The sequence below is a fragment of the Octodon degus genome, unplaced genomic scaffold (assembly GCF_000260255.1).
Source record: "Octodon degus isolate 3935 unplaced genomic scaffold, OctDeg1.0 scaffold00013, whole genome shotgun sequence".
In the NCBI taxonomy this organism is placed as follows: domain Eukaryota; kingdom Metazoa; phylum Chordata; class Mammalia; order Rodentia; family Octodontidae; genus Octodon; species Octodon degus.
The window spans coordinates 775,515-784,180 of record NW_004524589.1 but is presented as its reverse complement, the minus strand read 5'-3'; the positions used below and the strand labels follow the sequence as shown (position 1 = coordinate 784,180).

Sequence of the window (8,666 nt, the reverse complement as noted above, 5' to 3'; positions counted from 1 at the left end):
GATACACTGCATTTAGTCGTCATGTTTCCATACCTGCCTCTCATCCACCTTTGTTTCCTAGATTATTTTTGATGACGTTGACAGCTTTGAGAAAATATTGACAAGGTATTTTCTATAGTATTCTTCAATATTGGTTTACCCGATGTTTTTCTCATGGTTGGAGCAAGGTTCTGTGTTGGGAGAAGAAGATTCCAGAAGGCTCTAGGGAAGAACCTTTTCTATGTTTTTCAGATTGTCACAGCATCCACTTCCTTGTTGTTAGAGGTCTTTGGTTGCTGTTTTCTTGCTTGCTGTCAGCAAGGCTGCCCGTAGCTCCCAGAAGTCCCCTGCATTTCATGTCACACATTTGCATTTTCACCACATGCAGTCCTTTCTAAGCTGGCTTCAAATTTCTCTGGTGTCCCTGTTTCTGACTTCTTGACCCAGAGGTCAGGCCTACCATTAATGGCCACATCTAAAGGTCAATTGACTGGGCACCTTAATTACATCTGCAAAATCTCTTTAGAGCAATGCCTAGTTAATGTTTTACTGAATAACAAGGGAAAGGTGTGTGTACACTAGGGGCCCAGCATTTGGGGCTTGGGGAAACTTTTTATTTATTTATTTTTATTTTATCATTTTTTAAAGAGAGAAAACAATAAAAATAACAGAACTTCAAAACAAGATGATAGGAAGTTAACAATGGTTGTTATGTTACATGTTGTAATCTTCAAAGTAGGTGCTCAGGTTATCAGATATAAGTATGCAAGACTGATTCCTTTTTAGAATCCTGACTAATAAAAGAGGAAAGAAGGGGGAAAGAGGGAAGAAGAGAGGAAGGAGGGGGGAAAGAAGAGGAGAGGAAGGAAGGGGGTGAGAAGAGGAGAGGAGAGAGGAAGGAGGGGAAAGGGAAGGGAGGGGAAGGAAGGAGAGGGGAGGGGAGAGAGAAGACCCAGAAAAACAGTGAAACAGAATCATGAAGCAACATTGTTTTGTTTTCATCTGTTTCTATCTCTCCTTCTATATTTCTCCCCCTTTGCTCTTAGTTCCTCCTTTCATACCATATGTGCATAGAGTTTTAAATTATAGTAAAACCAAGAAGTAAAACTGAGTTACTCTGGGCTGGGGAGATGGCTCAGTGGAATAAGCGCTTCCCTGGCAAGCACAAGGGCCTGAGTTCAATCCCCGGTTCCGCCAAAAAAAAAAAAAAAAAACTGAGTTACTCTTACATAACATGTGGTCTGGAGACTTTTCAATGTTTTGTGTGAATAGCGGTTATTTAATATTCCTAAGGAATGTGAATCTGCTCAGTACAGGGTTTTCTAGACTGTTCCATAACCTTTGAAAGCAATTCTCAAAAAAAACCATGCAAAGATATATCTTCTTTAGAAATGTATTTTTAAACCTTATATGTAAGACAGATTAATATTTGTAGTGAATATACTTAGTACCAATCTGTTTTACACACATTCTTTTTTTTTTCTTTTATTTTTAAAATTTTTATTTGCATTAGTACATGTTTGCAGTACATATGGTTACGTCATCATGGGATACACTTACATTCTAAATATAATTATTAAAAGATGACTGATAGGTTCTGGCCCTAGTATAAATTGCTAAAATCATCATGGTGGTCATCTAATATGGCTGAAGTCCTTAAAACAAAGCCCATCTTCCCAAGACCACCCCTGCTTCTTCTCCAACTTAGCTCAGGACATAATTTCCTTCACCCTTCCCACCACCTCAGGGAAGGCCCCAGTCAGTTTCCCAGGTATATCTAAGCATCCCCTTCAAGCCCCTCCCGTGGCAAAAGGCCATAAAAGCCTCAGCCTCCCTTTGTCTAGTTGAGAGAGAAAAACTTCCTCATCCTTCCCCCATTCTCTCCCGTGTCCTCAAAGAAAATAAGGCCCCTTTCTTTTATCCTTCTGCCTGTTTCTCTGCTGCACTGATCACCCAAAAACACCTATGAATGACACTATCTTTAAATGCTTCAGTACACCTGGAGAGAACAGGTAGTTACACACATGTCACGTGTTATGTTAATATACACTGTCCATTGACATGCAAGCCCCATTGTCAGTTCATTGTTAGACAATCATCCCATTATGGGTTTAATAAACTCAGCATATTGTTGTGATGTTATTCAAGGTTCAGCATGTAGTAAAATATTTATTCTACCCAACATGCCACATGGAAATATTGGAAAGACAGTGGTTTAAAATAAAAAGCCAGTCTTGTAGCTCTGAACATGCAGAAAGTTGAACAATTGGGAATGAAGATGAAATACTTCCAGATCCTGAAAAACTGGAAGGGGAGAGCTCTCCAAGATGAAATAATTAATGATTTTTGGAGCAGCCTGTTGCAAGAGCACCCAAATATTACAAAACATGCCATTTGTGCCTTCTTCCCTTTGCTACAACACTCTCTGGGCTCCAACAAAAACAAAAGAAATGAATAGACTTGATGTTGCAGCTGATACAAAGCTCTGACTCTGCCCCATTGTTCCGCATGCTAATATGTGAAGGAGAGATGTAAGATAGAGTTCACCAAGCATCTCTTCACGAGGCTATATTTTAGAATAAAAAGCATACACAGAGAGATGCTTTATTTTATTCTTGAGGTAGATGATTCTCGATAAAATTAAAGTAATGTTCTTGTCAATGACAGTGCATATTAAAGGCACATAAATTATAGTGATAAGAATACAACTCAGTAAAAATTAAACAAAAGCTTTGAGCAGACCTTTCACTAAGGAAACCCTACACACTAAATAAGCATATGCAGAGATGTTCATCATCACTAATCATCAGGGAAATGCACATTAGAGCTGCAGGAGATGTTGCTGCACACCCGCTAGAACGGCTAGAGCAAGACTGACAATCATAGCCAGCGAGAGCCTAGAGAAACTACTGTTTTCATTAATTGTGTAAAACAAAAGTTTTATTTCCCCACAGTCCTAGAAACTAGAATTCCAAATTTAAGGTATAGGGAGGGCTTCCTGCCCTCCCTCAGCGGTTCTAAGGGAGAATCTGTGACAGCTGTTCAATTGCAACTTGATTGGCTTGAAAGGTACCTAGGGGGTACATAAAGTATAGCTGTGGGCTTGTCTGGGTGGGTCACAGAGCATGCCCTGGAGCACACTGCCTGGTTCCTGGCTCTTTCCTCTCTGGGCTGTAGTCCCAGTGTTGCATGCTCGTCTCCAGGAGCCTAGCTGTTTTGTTCTGCCATACCCTTCCACCATATTGTTCCTGCCTTGGAACCAGCCTTCCTTGGATGAAGCCTTGAAACTGTGAACCAAATTAAAATTGTCCTTCAAATTGCATCCCCACAACAAGAAAACTGAGTAGAGAAGTGTACTTCCAGGCTACTTCGGAGGCTGAGTTGAAAGGATTACTGAGACTAGGACTTAGAGACCAGCATGCTCAATATAGTGACCCCCCATGGCAGAGACATTAATTAAAATCTGTATTTCACTTGCTGTAATGTAGACGGCAATAGAGCCACCTTTTTGCAGTGCTGGATTGAACACAGGGAGTACTGAGCTACATTACCAGCCTTTTTTACAGGTATTCTGAGACCCAGTCTTCAGCCTCAACACAGCCACAGGTGCTCCTGGTGTCTCTAGCTTTTGAAGCACACAGTGCCTCTCCTACTTCTGTGCTTTCTTTCCAGTCTCCAAGCTTCCACCTACTGGTTGATTGGCTTGGGTCTCAGACTATGGCCCATCTTTGAACCAATCTTGATGACAAGAAGGTTGAGGTCTCCAGCCTTCTTGGAAGGTTGAGGTCCAGTGGTTGTCCACATGGGCTGCCATTAGAATTACCAGTCATCGGAGGTCCTCAGTCAGTGGGCACAGGACCACTTGGGAATTAGAGATTTTATTATTTGACGCTGTCCGTTATTCTAGTGTGCAGCTGACCGGGACTGTGAACAATGGACTTCTATCAACCCAGCTGAAAGCACTGTCACCCACATCTCTCCACAGGGAGAGATGGATGGCTTGAGAAGCAACCCTAATGCACTCTACTCGTGCAGTGACAACTGTACCCTGTGCTGTGTGAACGAGGCAAAGGCCACCCCTTGAATCCATGAATGCTTTACAACAGAATTGTATGTTGTTGATTCCATCCCTGCAGAGAGGTAAAAACCAACACTGCCTTTTTCCTAGATATTTCAGTAGATTTAATTTGGGCCTTGTCCACAGCCTTCTGGGCCCTGCGGCATGGAAGGAACTGGCCCATCGGGGTAAGCTGCAGGCAATGGACAGCTCAGAGAGTGCAGGGCACCTCCACTTTTTGGAAGCTCTGACTCCTTCAATGTTACCTGTGATCACACACACACACACACACACACACACACACACCACAAAGCTGCCCTGAGTGCCCGTGGGCAACACTGAGGAAGACAGCCAGGCAGCCCACCTACAGCGCGCAGATGGGGAGCTGCGGTCGGGACACAAGTGGGCACCACCCCGCACACTTCTGTGGTCAGTTTCTGATCCCTTTGAACTATCCAAGCTCTTGCCTGCCTTGCCTGGCCCACACAGGCCTCACTCGTCCTCTCCAGGAGACCAGCGAAATAACGGGGTGCAGATGCTTTGAAAAAAGTTCTAGAAAAGCCCATCTTCTGCTGCCCCTGGGTAGGAGTCATAGTCAGGTGGCCACCATGTGACCGGGACCTGTGGGGATTCCCTCGCAATGACCTGGGCCCAAGACAACGTGGCGAGAGAATCTAAAAAGCGCTCTTGCAGCGCAAGTGCCCTGTGGAACGAGCCCGCGCTCGCCGTTGCCTGGGCCCGGCCAGGCCCTGGCCCTCCCTGCCTGCGGGGCGCGGAGCCTGCTAGTGAAGGCGCGCCAGGAGCAGGCGGCCCAGGGGCCCGCCTGTGATCGCTGGCCAGGAGCAACCCGAGCGCGCCCCGCCCCGCCGCCCCGCGGCCCTTCGCTCCTGCAGGAAGGGTCTCGGACAGAAGAGCAGAGAGGCGGGGTCAGGCCAGCGGCCGAGGTCTGTTAATTCCCTCAGAGATCTCAGGCGCCCAGCCTACTAGCCAGACTCAGCGGGAGGCCCCCTAAACCTTCCCAGCAGGGCTCCCCGGTGTGCGATGGTTCTGGGAAGGGACCAGTGAGGCCACTCAGCCTGGACCCACATCACAGACCTCTGGGATACTTGTCTTGTGTCCAGATAAAGCAGCAGAAGAGGCTGCATCTCTTGGGTGCTAGTCTTGGTCCTCTAACGAGAAAGGCCTTTCAGCCTCAAGGTTTCAGTTCAACACCAAAACAGGTGTGAGTACCTAGCAAGGAACATTTCTCTCTGCAGCAGCTCTGGCTCTGTCTGGAGACAGACAAAAGCCTCACATTAGCATAAGGTGTGCAAAGCACCTGCTCAAATAACTCAGGCAAACAGTGAAAAACTGCCTTGGAAAGAAGAACCCCAAACCAGTGCAAATACTTGGACCCAAGATAGGGGATTAAGCTTCATTGCAGTTACGGGCAGCAGAAGTGGAGCTGCCGTTTGTCATCGAATAATTTTTAGCAGCCTGATTCAGATACCTGCCAAATTATAATATGGAGGAAAAACCCAGTTTCCTTTAATCCAGCAAACATTCCTGTTAGGAAAATCTTAATTTCAGGTCATGGGTGAGCAGCTAGGGTTCTGTACACAAACTATAGCTCCTCCCTGAAGAGGCTGTGTCTACTATTGTTGTTGCTGCCTGCTTCCATTCCAAGAAAACAAAACCACGATTTCATCAGCATTGATTTTTAATATTTTTGATATGTGATTTTACATTTGTTTTGTGGCGTAAGAGAAAAGCGGGGGAAGGAGTGGGAAGGCAGCCGAGAAACGAGCCAAGACAAACTTGATTTGGGGAGAGTGAGTGGGAGATCAAAGGCTGGGATGTTGGCGGGGCCTTGGGGAAGAAGCAGGGCCTAGCAGTGTGGGAATGGAGCACGCGGATGCATTGGGAGCTCAGTGAAGAAGGGGTCAGAACTGCCCTGGGATGGTGCAAGAGGTGCCTGCTGTCAGGGAGACTGGGGGTCCACCACTTGGAGGACCGCTCCTGTGTCTCCTTGCTCCTTGCTGATCCCTGGAGAGTAAGAAGTCCGGGAGGTGAGAGGCCACACCCGCCCAGAGCCCTGGGACGTGTTTCAGAATGCTCTGCACCAAAGCATGGTCCACAGTGAGCTGCCTGAGTATTACCTGGGAGCTAGCTGGAAGTGCGAGCTCTCAGCCCTGCTCCAGATCTCCAGCATTTTAATAAGACTACCTGATAAATTCTAAATGCATTTAGGATCCAAAAGCAGTGATCCAGATGAGGGGTTCCCAACAGTGAAAGGGAAAGAAATCACAGAGTAGGAGGAAAACCACAGGCCCACAAGTAAAGCTTCACTGTGCATAAGCTCAGCCTCCTCTCAGACCAGCTGTGGCACTGGAGTCTGACAGGAGTGTGACCTACTGTGAGCTGCATACCTGCATGCCTGGGTGGTGCTTATGAGAATCTAATGTAACAACCATAGAAATAAAGCACACAATAAATTTGGTGCACTTGAATCATCCTGAAACCAAGCCCCATCCTGTCCGTGGAAAGACTGTCATCCAAAATAGTGGTCCCTGGGGCCAGACAGGCTAGGCACTGCTGATCCAGACCACTCGGGGTGTTGAGGATGCAAGAATGGCCTGCCCAAATGATAGCAGTCTACTTCAACCACTTGCTGCCTGGGTCCATCCTTGCAAAGGCAACAACATGAGGTAGCCCTGCCAACATGAGCAGTCTGGGCCCCGAGCAGGTCTGTTCCTAAGGCGAGGGAGGAGTGGTTCGAATTTGATCGTGCCATGTGGGTATCTTTCTTTTCACACATAAAGCCCTTTCAGATGTGAGCTATGTCCAAGGCAGTTTTCCCCATGCTCTTTCTTTTAGCACAAAACTCAGAGCCCAAGAATTACAATTTTGAGTGAGGCTTTTCAAGTAGCTACAAAGGATTATTAAAGTGGGAAGCTTAATATGTTGCACTGAATCCTTTATTTGCTTGACTTATAGCTTGATCTATTTAGATACCTAATGTGGTACTCTTGCCCTGGGCTGGAAAATACTAGGATGAGACTCTCCAGGAAGCAGATAGTTCCTACATGAAAAAGAATGAACTCAGAGGGAAAGAATCAGGGTAACACAGCACTTTTAGCACACAAATGCGTAGTCTCCAATCAGTTGTCTAAAAGTTCAAACTACATCGGAATGTTTTTATGTTGAGATGTCAGTAACAGTTGTTTGCTTGAAAGAAGGATTAACTTCAGGAACAAACAAAATTCAACTTGTTCAACTAACAGTCAGTATGAAAGCCCTTCATTTTTTCAACCGACACTGATTATTCTTCCATTATGGTCCAGACACCATGTTTAGCTCGGCTCTACTGAGTGAGCCCTGACTGCCCTCAAAAATCCCCTTGGCCACTTACGTAGGTGAAGCCTTTCTTTACCAAGTAGGTCTGCTCTTTCACATTTCCTTCTTCCAAAAGTGATGAATTCTAGGTCAAGTCCTGCAAGATCCTCCAACCAACTCTTAGAGTGGACTGAAGGGCTCACCTGACCTATGAGGCAAGATAGGCTTGAATCTGTGTGCTTGGCAGCACAAAGTAAAGGCAAATTCCATTGTTCAGCTGCTGTCTACTGATCTTTTTTAGGATTCCGTCAGTTTCCTTATTGTGATTTGATATTATATATTATGAAGTCTAGGCGTTGAACTGTCTTTACTGGTGAAGGTTCTAAAACATTTGCCAAGGATGTGGTTTTTCCCTTGAAAGTATATCAAAAAGCATCCACTCCCTAAACCATAAGCTGTATCCATTGCTTCTTCTATTTAGCATTGGCTAACCTAATAAGTCAGTATTGGTGATATCACAGTACATACCTTCATAGGAATTAAGTCTGCTGTTTCTACATTTGATTTTCATCAAAAGGCCAAAAAACAATAAGTCTGCTGTTTTTAGGAACTCAAGAGCACATAGAGGCCTTGTCTTCCGGTCTCTTTGGTCTCGGCGGCACAAGCGAGATGACGAAGGAACGTCATCCTTTGGAAAGCGTCGTAATAAGACGCATACGTTGTGCCGCCGCTGTGGCTCTAAGGCCTACCATCTTCAGAAGTCGACTTGTGGCAAATGTGGCTATCCCGCCAAGCGCAAAAGAAAGTATAACTGGAGTGCAAAGGCTAAAAGGCGAAATACCATTGGAACTGGTCGAATGAGGCACCTAAAAGTTGTGTATCGCAGATTCAGGCATGGCTTCCGCGAAGGAACGACACCTAAACCCAAGAGAGCAGCAGTTGCAGCGTCTAGTTCATCTTGAGAATTGCAGCAATCACTCAAAATAAATGCTTTGGTTTTAAAAGAAAAAAAAAAGAGCACATAGAATTGATGTAAACAGATGGCCATTAGATGGCCCCTCCAGCATCTGGGGAGTATATTTTGTGTAGAGAACTTTCCCAAGACTTTTTAAATCATAGAGCCTTTGGGAAGCTATCTGGTCTACCAAACCAAAAAATCCAACCTTGAAAAAGAGGCTCCTGGCCCTGACAAAATGGATAAAGTGGTATCTTTACCAGACAGATAAGGCTGGTAAGGCTGACCCCGACATAGAACTTAGTTTTTAAAATGTCAGCACCATCCCAAAGATCCACAGTTAGGAAATCTAGGAAAAAG

At 45.4% G+C, this 8,666-nt stretch overlaps 1 pseudogene; it reads left to right on the top strand.

Moving 5' to 3' along the window:
- The first annotated feature begins 6,737 nt into the window (after positions 1 to 6,737).
- Positions 6,738 to 8,356, top strand: LOC101565163 (annotated as a pseudogene).
- The last annotated feature ends 310 nt before the right edge of the window (positions 8,357 to 8,666 follow it).